The sequence below is a fragment of the Grammomys surdaster genome, unplaced genomic scaffold (genome assembly GCF_004785775.1).
Source record: "Grammomys surdaster isolate TR1022 unplaced genomic scaffold, NIH_TR_1.0 67, whole genome shotgun sequence".
In the NCBI taxonomy this organism is placed as follows: Eukaryota; Metazoa; Chordata; class Mammalia; order Rodentia; family Muridae; genus Grammomys; species Grammomys surdaster.
In genome coordinates, this window is record NW_021604569.1 from 20,367,772 (window position 1) to 20,379,233 (window position 11,462).

Below are 11,462 nucleotides of genomic sequence, written 5' to 3' on the forward strand. Positions count from 1 at the left end.
GACATACTTCCTCCAACAAGGGCACACATCTTCCAATAAGGCCCTCAACATCTCATTCTCATCTCATAATCCATAAACATTTACCCCATCTCTAAAAATCTCCAAGATATTAACAGTTCCAACACTATTCAAATGTTTGGCATCTTCCAAGATTCAAGGTAATCTCTTAATTGGGGGCTTCTACATATTCCAAAACAAGTTAAATATTTCCAATATATGACATCAAAGAATAAGCATTCCTATCCCAAAAGAGAAATGAGTCATATCTAGCCAAAACTGGGTTTAAACTAGTACCAAACCCAAAATGTAGCAGCATACATACCAATTCCCACATCTCCTTGCCACATATCTTGGGACTCTTGGTGGCACTAGTTTTTTTTAGCAGCCATGGCTATTCCTGACACCCACTGGGTTTTTGCTGCCTTCATTACACATTGTCTTCTCTTGGGGCAGTTTAATTGAGTCTGTGACTTTCCGCATCAGACCTCTCATGGTCTGGCTTTTTTTTAACTTCTTGGTGTTTCTATTGCACCTTCATAGCTTCCTACACTGACCTTTCACAGCTTCCTTGCAGGGAATCTGACTCTATCATTCATTGCATTGCTTCAGTAACTTTCTGGAACTATTTTGCAAGTCTTTGTGGCCCTCCATTCGTGCATTATGCAAACCTGAGAAACTAGCAACATCTGGATGCTGCTTCAAACTTACTGCTACCTTAAGGTAATTCATAGATCCCTTCAGTCACAGTTACAGCAGTTTGTGTGTGCTTGAGAAGCTGAATCCGAGAAAATGCTTTCCTAGACAGCTGTTTCTGAGTGAGAAACCATTCTGTGTCTCTTATCTCTTACATGGACTTGGATTTTCCTAAGCTGAAAGCTTTAATAGTTGATTAGTTGCCTTTCCTTTTGTCCTAGTGTAAACTGCAAAATCTGTCCTAATAATACTAATCTTTCTAAGAAATATAGATGCTCTCCTGCCCACAGTTATAAACTTACTCATACTCTGTTCCAAACCAGACACTCTGTATTTTCTCTTTTACTTGCTGCTTTCTGTCACTGTAAACCTGAATGAAAACAATGCACAGTAACCATGCTGCAGCCTGAATGTCACACCGTCATGAACAGTAACTATGCTGCAGCCTGAATGTCACACTGTCATGAACAGTAACCATGCTGCAGCCTGAATGTCACACCGTCATGAACAGGTTTGCACCAAACAAACAAACAAACAAACTAGTAAATTACATTAGGAAACAGCTGCATTCAGGTTTTCAGAAAACGGGCAGAATGCAGCAGATTCTTTTCCAGAATGTAACAAGAATTGCCTCTATCCCATTCCCAATAGAGTCTTGTTCACCTCTGAAACCTCAAGAGCCTGTGTTAACTGTCTCTACTTTTTTCAGCATATTATCTTCCAAACTTCTACCAGAAATGCCTATTAATCTGTTTATAGTGTCTCAGGGATTCTCTGGCTGATAACTTCAAATGCTTTTACAGTGTTCATATAAAACACCTCTAAAAACAACTTAGTCAGGTTTGCCATACTAATTGTAACCCTACTGCTTGGTATTAATTTCTTATATTAGTTACTTTTCTCATTAGAGTGAGAAATACTTGACAAAAACAACTTTAAGAAGAACGGGTTTATTTTTACTCACAGTTTGAGAGTACAGCCCATGCTAGTGGTGAAGTCAGAGTGGGAGAAACATGAGGTGGCTAGTCACATTGTATTTGCAGTTGGAAGAGAACTGGATTCCCAAGCTGTGTTCACTTTCTCAGTATTGAGTTTTTGGCCTCAGATCAGATGATAGTGTCACTCATATTCAGAGTATCTCTTTGGTTCCTATTTAAGCCTCTCTGTAAATGTCTTCATAGTACTCAGCATGTTTACTTTGTGATTCTAAATCCTGTCAAGTTAGCAGTGAAAAACAACCATGATAGGCTAGAGAGAGAAATAGAGGGGACATCTTTCTACATCAGTGTTTCTTTCTAAGTTTTGACCAGAATTCTCTGCTCTATTACATACGTGCACTGCAGTGCTTCAAATTTGAAAGATGACCAGGTGAACACAGCCTAGATGTGGTTAGCTTTACTGTTCTCTGTATATAGGGTGGCAGCAACGAGCCCTTTCAAGTTATCTTTCACTCCTCCATCCTTTCTACCATTTAGATGGGCGGGGTCAATCTTCACAGTATTCTTGAAGAAAAGTGGAATCAGGTTTGTAGTTTCTGTTTCTCGTTCTGATTTATTTGTTTGTTTGTTTGTTTGTTTCTCTTTGAGACAGAGTCTTATTGTGTAGCTCTGGCTGACTTAGAACTCACTCTGTAGACCAGGCTGCCCTTGAACTCACATTGATCCACCTGCCTCTAAAGGCATTCACTATGACACCTAGTAGTAGGTCTGCATTTTAACCCTCAGTCTTCTTCCTTGGCATGGCAACTCTAGCTAGCCATGTTCTTGGCAAAAATCTCCTACCACACAATGGATTACTGTCTATACAGCCTTATTCATGGTGTCTACTCACTGCTTTGTGTTCCTTAGCTGGTATTAAGGTTTCACATGCCACATTGTTCCTTTAAAGTTGGTCTGGTCCCCCACACTTGTAAATAATTTCTTTGTTGATGACCAATCTCATTTTCAGTTTGTCTTATCTTCCCTACATAGACTTGGATAGATACTCCAACACTCAAACAGCTATTGCACTCCACGAAAGAAATGTAATACTACCAGAGCATTGGTAGAGGATGAATAGCATACTGATGAAGAAGCTGAATGAGATGAGACATTCTTCAAGAAAGAGCCAGCCTCTGTAGGAAGGGAAGAATAGGTTCCATGGGAGGTATCAGTTAGTTCAAGACAGAAGGTATAGGCTTAGTGGATAAAGGCCAACTTCTTCATAGCCCGTGCCTGGGACAATAGAAACCAAAGTACATGAAGAAACATGACTTGATGGGAGCACGTGGGGCTGGGGAGCTGATCACTGGGCAATACTGGATGTGCCTAAATGATGTAGAGCAGATCAAGGGATGTGAGAACAAACACTGTCAGACTTTAAGCATCTACAGGACATGAAAAGAGAGGATATGATTCCCTCTGTAACCACAGCACTAAGATATTCAGAAGAATCAGGATAAGGGGTAAGGTCCTGGGTAGGTTGTGATAGGCTAGATATTTTACTCAGAATCTATGGAAGTCATTATTCTGTTTCTATTAGCATCTGGCTACACTTGCTGCAATGGCCCATGTACAACCCTGAAGTTCTAGAGTAAACACTCATAGATTACTGTGTGTCCTTTCCTTCAACTCCCAGCATCAGGCAGCACCCAGAGTAATTCCACTTAGGACTGAAGAATGAGTAAGGAAAATAAATCTGGCAGATCCTGGGATGTGGACAAGCTGGCATATGGGTGGGACCTGAGAGTGGGGAGAAGAGCCTTTGAAGTCATGTGAGCTAATGTGCTTGGGTGGAAGTCAATCATCCTGTGGAACTCCAGTTATATCATCTTTATTTAGCTAAAGAGCCCAGATAAGCAAGCTTTTCACTCCCCACTGAGTGTGTAAAGGTCATGTAAACTTGCATGAGACGCCAAATTTCATCTGCTGCCTCCCATTTCCCTTGTGGTGTCCCAGGCCTGCCCTTTCTTTCTTCTAGGCAAATGTGTGATCTCGTGCTGTTCACATATCTTTCTGCCCATTTTCTCAAGTGAGTTTATCACAAACATTTACTTTTCAAGTGTGTGTCTCATTTTTATGTTGTGAAAGACAATGTATTTGTAATAAGAAATTCCAAAATGAGAACAAAAAGAACTTAGAAAGGTAACAGGCTGGATGTAGAGTTTCTGGGAGCTACTCAAAAGAGAAGAAACAAAACCAGGCATTAAATTGATCAGGTTTGGACCCATGCTTAGATTGTAATTGTACAGTGCTGTTTAACAGTATCAATAAACAACTAACCAATCACACATCTACTTTGCATGCCTACATTTTAGTACCCAAGACCAGACATTGGAATGGAGTGGGAACTATCAATATTTCCTGTGATCTTTCTGGATTTTCTGAGATGCCGACTAGACATCCAGCTGCACAAATGACTTTTGGATAGTAGGTGTTTTTTCTATTATCTTCTGGGTGTTTTTGCCACCTCTAATTGTATTTCTAAAGTTGTAACTGCCAATTCCCATTTGAAGACTGGAAAACTAAGACTCAGAAGATGAAGTTAACCTTCCAAAGTCAAAAAGATACATTTTGAAAATTTCATTTTCCTATAATGTCTCTATCTTTGATGCCTTTCTATGTGTGATGAGAAGAAAAGGAGTTTGAAATCCTTTTTGTGTGACACTTAGGAAAAAGAAGCCAAGTTGTACAGTGGACATGCCCCAACTCTGGAATCTGGTAGCTGGGATGAGAGTCTGAACCTATATCCTGCCATTCTACAACATGGAAATACTCATCCAGAGCCAGTCAGGACATGACTAGGGCAGGAAACACAACACACCCAGGTAAAATTCAAAACAGATGACTTTAGTGTAACAAAAGCTCTAGGAAATGTAGAGGTGGTGACAACACACCCAGGTAAAATCCAAAAGAGATGAGTGTAGTGTAACAAATGCTCTAGGAGATACAGAGTTGGTGATAACACACCCAGGTAAAATTCAAAAGAGATGACTGTAGTGTAACAAAAGCTCTAGGAAATGTAGAGATGGTGACTGTTTCTTCCTTTGGCAACTTCTGTGATGTAAAAGATAACAGGGTTATGGAGAGATGGATACATTCATTTCTTTTGGAAAGAAAAAAGTTGTGTTTTAGTTTTTTCCCTGGAGGTAAAGTTGGAGAATCTTTGAACTAGAACAAGAATATTGTACATGGAGTAGACTACTAAAATGTGATTAGAAAACCCTCAAAATGTAGATTACTCTGCCGATGAGATGGGCCAATCTATTTTAAACAGGTATGTGAATCCTTGATCAAAACTTTAAAAGACTTATGTAAAGTAAAATGTGTTAACTACACGATAGGGCAGAAGAGTCTCACTTTCTGTTGAGGGTCCAGGAGCAGCTCAAAGAAAAGGCAGAAGAGCAGAAGTTCAATGGATGGCCAACAATTGGTAGTCATTGCTCAACACCCAAGGAATAGGCAACAAAGCCTGCATCTGACAAGAAGAAGGAAAGAAGTTGGGCACTCATACATGGCTCAACTCTGCTTGTTCCTTTTGGTTCTGGACCACCCATACCCTAAAAGGACATTCTATGATGGGGACAGCAAAAGGAACTCTACTTCCAAAAGTGATTACAAAGAAAAGATACTCAAAAGAATGGTCTCAACAGAGAACACCCCAGACCCAAAGAATGGCTTAGAAGTCCCAAGTGGAGCTCAGAAAAGCAGTCTGTTCTCTCAAACAGACTTGTTCAGGCCATGATCAAAAACCTTAGTCGATATAGACAAGATATGAGGTGGTGAAACTATGAAAATAAATAATCAATTTTCATTAAAAACTTTATTTTTTTCAAATGAAAAACTATATAAAAATAAGAATTTAAGAAATGTGCTATGTTAATTTCCATCTACTGCAAAGAAAGTTTTCTGATGAGATTTGAGGGATGCACAATTAGTACTTTGATACACCATTACAGGTAACTTTAATATTCTGTCTATTTAGCAGAGTAATAGTAGTAAGTTCTCCTCTGAGGCCTGTGACCTGTCTAGATACAGATTCTTAGTCCTCATGATTGGGCCAGATATGGGTTCTATCTTATGAAACAGGCTTCAAATCAGACCAGAGAGTGGTTGGTTACACTCAGGACATATGTACCACTATTGTACAAGTAGGCATATCTTCTCAGGCTGATCATTTTTATAGCTCACAGGAGTCACATATGGATAAGATTGATGATTTATTTTCTTCTCCAGTAGTATGCATAACACCTTCCAGCACTATGAAAGATAGTCATGTGCTGAAGTCATACAGAGAGTAAAAAAAAAATTCAAAAATCCATTAAACAAAGATGTATAACTGTGTCTGTCCATGTATGCAAATACTTTTGTGGAACATAAGAAAGATGATATTATAGACATAAGAAATACATATTTTGGGGGGTGAATCCTTTTGTGGATCACTGTCTCATGCCTTATACCAAGGAGTTACTATGATTCATTATTGAAATGTAAAAGGAGCAAAAGGAGGCTAGAGATACAGTCTAGCAATTAAAAGCACTTGTGGCTCCCGTGGAGGATCCAGGTTCCATCACCAGCACACATATAGTAGCTTACAACTCTAGTTTCAGAGGATCCAAAGCCCTTTTCTGACTTCTGCAGGCACTAGGCACATACATGCTGCATATGTGTATGTTCACAAAATACACACACATAATGAATAAACAAATCTATTTCAAAAGGTGAGCAGAAACATGAAGGTACATGTACAGTGTGGGGACTGCCTTTCTCAGTGTGACTCAAATGTCAGGAAATATGAGAAAAGATAGGTTGACTTGACTTCACCCACAGTCAAACTAGTCTCCTTCAAGAATTATCAAAATAAGCAGGCAGAAATCACTTGTAGTAAATCATTACTAACACATTTGGTTACACTTAGTCATCAAATTAGGCAGTTCTCACAGACTGCTGCTTGTCTTATTTAGGGTTTCTATTGCTGTGATGAAACACCAGGACCAAAAAGAAAATTGGGAAGAAAAGGGTTTATTTGGCTTATATTTCCATATTGCTGCTCATTTTGGATCAGTGAGCTGAGTGGAGAACTTTCCTCTATTAAGTACATAGCCTTCAGTGGCAAATATAGTCAGTATGTGGAGGAGGCACTGGAAATTTCTAGTAGATGAGAACACAGGCAGCAAATTGCAGTGCTACTTTGAGATGCCACTTATTCTCTGATGGTGTAAAAACCATACAAGCTGAGCTAACTAGGAGAGAAACCATGAGGACATTCAAATTCCATACATTGAAGTACCTGTTTTAATTTACATTGGACCACATTTACTACTTTTATTGGGGTGCTCCTGGGCTCCCCTTCTGCCAAGCCTATTACAAGTACCCCAGACACAACTAGTTTTAATTTATTTCTCATTGAACCTTTATAACAACTACAGAACATCTTAGAGCAATAGGATTGCAATCAGTCAAGACATTTATTCTGATGGTTAGCCTTAAATATTGTCATTGATGTTCTATTTTGTATTCAGTAACACCTGAAAAGGTACAGTACACAGTATTTTTGATTTGATGAGCTCTTTAGGTGTAATGTGAACCTTGGTGTTACCTGAAACCCTAGAAGTTTGCCTCTTGGTGGGTTCCAGTACACAATGTCATTAATCAAGAATCTATGTTGTGAGATGAAAAGTCAGTTGGTGCTTTTTTTCCCTCTTTATTTCAGGAATTCATTTTTTGATCAATCTTTTAATTTTCAATGATCCCAAAATGTGGAACTTTATGGCAATTGCTTCCTGTTCCTAGACTCCTGCCTTTTCTCTGTGCCTTTTCTCTTCTCTTTTTCCTTCTCTCTTCTCTCTCCCCCTCTCTTCCTCCCTCCCTCCATTTCACCCACCTTCCCCTTTTCTGTCCATGTTCTCTCTCTGTTCTAGAGAAAACCTCCAGGGTGGCAACAGAGGTCCTAACTTAGCGTTATTTTTCAGTTTTCTTGCTGCTAGGAGCCTCAGTTTACTGGAGTTAACAACTGTCCTAACCTGGAGCCAGCATCGAATCCATCACTTAGCTGTTTCACACGTGCCTTAACCATTTTCTCCGTGAGCTTGCCATTTTGTTATTGTTATAACAGAGATCTAGGCAGTATAGCAGAACCACTGGCTATTTGTTAGACATTCAAAGTTTAACATACTATGCAAGAATTTTCTCTCCCTCTCTGTCAATATTTTATATTTATGATTATGTAAGCATACAGCTTTTGATCTCAGCCTGACAATATAAGAGATTGGTGTCCTCGATGACTCCATCGAGTAGGATTTTATGAGACTAGTGGCTCCTTCCTTCTCTTCACAGGACAGTCACAGCCAGTTTCTTGGTGCTGAGATCTACAGTCAAGATGCAGTCCCATGTAGTGCTTCAGTGGAACCTACCTATACACACAGGGTCAGCTCTTTAGCACACTGGTACACAGGTCACTGGCACTGTGGACAAGGTAACCAAAGTCTTTGAATTGGAACAAAACTGAGTTAACTATTACAGTGTTTTGGGGCTAGAAGCAAATTTTCATCACTCTTTTCTCACCAGTGTCTATGTCATGGGCTTTCATGAATATGTTCTTCAATACCCTGAGGGTCAGAAGAGCTGGTGTGGCACCTTCCAGGACAGTGACAGAATAGGGTTATATCACTGTCCTTACCTGAACATGAACAGCTTTTGTCAGACAATGACCTTATCATGGAAATGGAAGCCTCTATTACTTCTGCCAATCCTACAAGCAACTAAATCTCTTATAGAGATGCACAATGTCTGACCCTTAACCCTTCTCTAGCTTTCTGTCGCAAAGATCTCCTCACCTCAAATATTGCCATCATCATGGTGCCATATGACACAAAGTCATGTGACTACAGAGGACCTTAACAGCACCCAAGTCATGCTGGTAGCCTCTAGTCTTTCCAAAATGTGAGATAAAAAAAATGAATTTTCTTTGTAAGTGCTTAGCATCAGCTATTTCATTATGTAACAAAACAAATGAATATAGATACTCATAAATTAAGCATGTTTTATCCACTCTGTTGATCACTGAGATTTGTGACCTAGAACAATGGAGATGACTGAGCATACAGTGCCACAAAGTAGCCCAAGAGAACAGAGGGAAAGAAGGCACTTAAAAACTTCAGTAACAATAGTGAGGGGGTCACTTGGCTGCTACAGGAGAAGACTCATGAGAATAAGTCAAGTTAGGCTGTGAAGGTTCTTTTACTCTCATCATGTATCAAAAGCACATAATAGTGGTAGAGGCCTTAATCTTAGACCTCACACCAGAGGAGAAACATGGAATAATCTCTTTCATGTTCCAGGTTAAATATGAGCAGTAAAGAGGTGATTGATTGGAATTTTTTTTTATTTTATTTTCTAGACAGAGTTTCTCTGTGTAGCCCTGGCTGTCCTGGAACTCATTCTGTAGACCAGGATGGCCTCGAACTCAGAAATCCGCCTGCCTCTACCGTCTAAGTACTGGGATTAAAGGCATGCACCACCAATGCCCAGCTATTGGGATCTTATTTAAGGATTTCAGGCTTTTAAATAGCATTATTAAAATTTAGAAAATGGTGGGAAATGGTCTGTGATAAGAAGGCCTTTGACATATGACCTACATATAATAAAGTCAACAACAATGAAGAAGAAGAACAAATTATTTGAAGTCATAGAGGTTTCAAAGAATGTATTTCTCACAACTGTTCTTAAATAACATCTGGAAGAGTCTTTAACCAAAATAATACCTTAAATTGATAGAAGTAAATTAAATGGAGAAACCAAGTGTCCATCTTGAGGGAGATTCAAAGTGCTTTTCCATGTTATTGAAGGAGGGAGGTCTTCGCATAACCACTGATGATCTGACACAGAGAGCAATTGGCCACAGTTGGAGAGGAGCAGGGGCTATGGGGGAGAGCTTCCAGCAGGACAAGAGTGGATAGAAGCAGACAGACATCAGAGAAGAGGATTAAAGGGTGAAACTAAATACAGTGAGAGAATGCTTCAGTAACTGAGAGAATGTTTGGGATTAAATACATAATAAATCAACTAAATAATAACAGCACAACCCAAATAAATAACCACATCAACAGGCTAGAAGACAATATAAATCTTCACTACATGCCCCACATGCGCACAATTTTACAAAATGATGTGTAAGCTTAGTATTTATCTAGAAAATATATCACATGTAGTGCCTAGAAAATGTGTCTTGAGCAGAAACATGTTAAAGAAAATTAATCGTTACATTTCTTCATAGCACTGAAAGTCAAACAAGTACCAGTGAAGTTATACAATTCTGAGGTGTGGAAGTGGACTAGCATCTCAGAAGAATTGTTAAAGGCATTTAAAGTGACACTACCTTCTATAATCTCAGATATTCAGGAGGCTGAGACAGGAGCATTACAGAATCAAGACATGCTTAGGCTACAGAGTGAGTCCAAGGCCACCCTGGGCAACTCAGTGAGATGCAGTCTCAAATAAAGTATAAACAAATGGCTTGGGTCTCAGGGTAAGTGTTTGCCTGGCATGCTTGAGGTTCTAGGTTTAGTCCTCAAACTATTATAAGAAAGAGAGAGAGAGAAAGAGGGAGAGAGAGAGAGAGAGAGAGAGAGAGAGACAGAGACAGAGACAGACAGAGAGAGACAAGGGAGAGGAGGGAGGGAGGGAAAAAGGAAGGAAAGAAAGAGAGAAAGAGAAACAGAGAGAGAGAGAGAAGAAAGGGAGGGAGGGAGGAAGGGAGGGAGGGAGGGAAGAAGGAAGAAAGAAAGAAAGAAAGAAAGAAAGAAAGAAAGAAAGAAAGAAAGAAAGAAAGGAAGGAAGGAAGGAAGGAAGGAAGGAAGGAAGGAAGGAAGGAAGGGAGATTGATTAAGCTTAACCTTGCAAATTTACAACTTAAAAAGTAAATGTTTTTTAAATAGAAAAGACAATTTCAATGCACTGATGATAAAATATTACAAAGTGTTGCAATTAGGTGACATTGATGTTATGCAAAGAAATAAAACTATTTAAGAATGTGCAGTGGGTAATGTTTTCAGATTCTAGTCAATAATTATTAAAGATTGATGAACAGAATATTCATAGATGAGGCAATAGTTCCTTAGACAATCTTTTTCCCTAGATAATTTCACAAATTAATTAAAATAAATACAAATGATGGGAATATTTATTATTTGTGTATTTTCTCAATTGGTTCTGAAATTTACAAGTAAAAATAGAGATCTAAATTCATAAAGCCAAATTTTAAAAAGAAATCACCAAGGAATATTAATCATCAGTAAATAGTATAAAACCGTCTCAGTGAGCAGTGAATTCTTGTAGGTTCCAATTGGTTAATGTATGAAGAGAGCATGGGTACATATCCATGAACTCGTGTTGTAGTAAATAATTAACATCGGCCTCTGGTCAAGCCAAGCATCTAAGCTGCAGAGGCTCTGCCTAGCCCAGCCACTATGTTTCTCGGCTGGAGACCACGTGCCTGCTGAAGCTAGAAATGGCCAACTAGAAACACCAGCCCTGCCACCCACGAGACGTCAGCATGGGAGATGGCTCAATCTCCCATGCTGTCTCTGCAAGGCTGGGCATTGCCTAGACCATCACACCATCCTCGTGGGCCCAGTAGAAAGATGAGACTCTAATGCTTAAAGATTAATCAAAGGCTATATATTTGGTAATGATAAGTAACAAGATACCCGTACAATCAAAAGTGTAACTCAATACCCAACCTAAATATACCAACTACCTTTGACTGCTACAGACACATGAAAATCTGCTTCC